This window comes from Pinus tabuliformis, chromosome 4_2 (genome assembly GCF_031772625.1).
Source record: "Pinus tabuliformis cultivar Carrire ecotype Pingquan chromosome 4_2, CPIR1, whole genome shotgun sequence".
Lineage (NCBI taxonomy): Eukaryota > Viridiplantae > Streptophyta > Pinopsida > Pinales > Pinaceae > Pinus > Pinus tabuliformis.
The window spans coordinates 665,334,562-665,336,896 of NC_142304.1; positions in this window are offsets into that span (position 1 = coordinate 665,334,562).

Below are 2,335 nucleotides of genomic sequence, written 5' to 3' on the forward strand. Positions count from 1 at the left end.
TCTCCTACCATTCAAAAAATCGATCATTTTTGCTCGTTACTATGTCATCAAAAAATTCTAATAGATGACAGACTCCAGAAGAGGGGATTCCTAGGACCATCACGATGCACATTATGTAAAGAAAGCCCGGAAACTGCACTTCACCTTTCACTGGCATGCAACTATACAGGACTGATATGGCTCGAGCTTCTGGGATCATCGAAAATGCCCATCCTCCCCCACTCTGTCCAGGATTTGTTTGCTGGGTGGCTGGCCAGGTACCCAGGCCCAATCCCAAAAAATAAGACTGTCAAAGCAGCATGGAATGCACTACCAAAATTTATCAGTTGGCAGGTCTGGCTGGAGAGGAACAAAAGAATTTTTAGAGGCAAGGAACAACATTATAAAATTGTAGCAAATACAATGAAAGGTCAAATAAGCGAATGGCTAAGAGATAAATGTGACGACACAAATTTAAATCAGCAGGACATAGAGTTTGGAGCAGCCCTCAACCTCATTTTTCAAAAATCGAAAGCTACAGCTATAAGTCTCAAAGACTGGAAAATAAGGAAAACTGAAGAAGAATTTAAATCTTGGTTGTCCAAGCAAACAATCCCCACCCTCTTCTTTGACGGGGCAGCCAAGGGAAACCCAGGAATGGCTGGAGCAGGAGGACGCATTATAAATCCAGCAGGAGCTCCTATACATAGATTTGCATGGGGACTGGGCCACTCTTCAAGCATCCAAGCTTAAGCCATGGCTCTGTTCCAAGGGATTAAAATGCTCAAAGAACTGGGACAAAAAGAAGCAGTTGTTTTTGGAGATTCCCAGGTCATCATCAATGCAATGGTGAACAACATGAAACTATCAGATCTTCGACTTGCAAGGGCAATTACAAGAATTAAAGACACGACAAAGCTCCTAAAATTAGAATTCTTTCATATCCTGAGAAGCAACAACAAGGAAGCAGACATAGAGGCAAACAAGGCAACCCAGCTAGGTGTTGGAACTATCCTCAGAGATAATGAAATCTCCTAGGATCCAATTCCCTAATTTTCTATGTTTTACTACTTTTTGGTAAACCAGTTTGTATGCATTCATAAGCTTGGGAATTCAGCAGCAAGAAGGCAAGTGAAAAATTGTAAAAAGAGGCGATTTATAAGCCAGTGCGACATGAATTGATGGTTGGAGAAAGGCCAAGAAACTAGTTTCACCTTTTGTAACCGGAATTATGGCATTTTGCTAAACACTTAATGAAATCCTATAACCTTTTCTGTAAAAAAAAAACAACATGAACTTGATTAACAATCAACTTATTCACATAATTAGGGTTGCCACTCATCCTCTCATAATGTATTACAAATTATATTAGTCTTATTGATCAAAATTTAAAATGAATGACACATTCTCTATTTTAGCAGTTCACGAAAATTCACAACTATTTCTATATATAACTTCAATAAATTAGAATAAATACTTCAATTAAAAAATATAATTTTATTTATAAAAACTTCGAATAATATAAATTAAAGTATTTATATTTCTTTATATATTTTTAATAATAATGATTTATGAATAAATAAGAATTTAAAATTTTCATTTTTATATATATATATATATATATATATATATATATATATATATAATTATATAATTATATAATTTATATACAAATATTTTTTAATTTTTTAACATATTGTGAATAATAAATTTAAAATACCAAATATTTACCTGTCTTAATCTACTATTTATATACATTAGTTTAAGTTAAAAATATTTATCAATCTACTATTCATACATTTGTTCAATTTAAAAATATTTATAACATATTTTTTCATAATATGAAAATGAAAAAATTCTTATAGCCTACGTTCTTCAAATGTGAAGAATAACAAATCCACACAATAAGAAATATTTATAAGATACCGAACTCCAATGTGAACAATATCACATCTACTCAATCGGAAAATATTGATGATATACCTTCCTCAAATGTAAATGAGGCACATTTCTAAGAATCTCACCAAAGCCCAACTACCTCTTCATGAATTGTGGGGTTTACATTGTGAAGTTTTGAAGATCATTAATTTAGTAATCTGATTTTTCATTTCGGTGGAACTTTTGGGAAAAATTAAAAAAGAACATTCCCTTGACTATTCCCAAAGATTTACATTGGATGCTTATTGTCCCTCTTACAATAAAATGCATGTCCGTGGTTGGAACTGCTGCAGCATTTTCATATATTAAAAAATATTATGGTGAAAGTGACCTTAGCTTCATAAACCAATACGCATGATATTCTTGGAGTGCATCATTGGAATTTCGTTGCACATTGATATTTATTCATCCAACATAA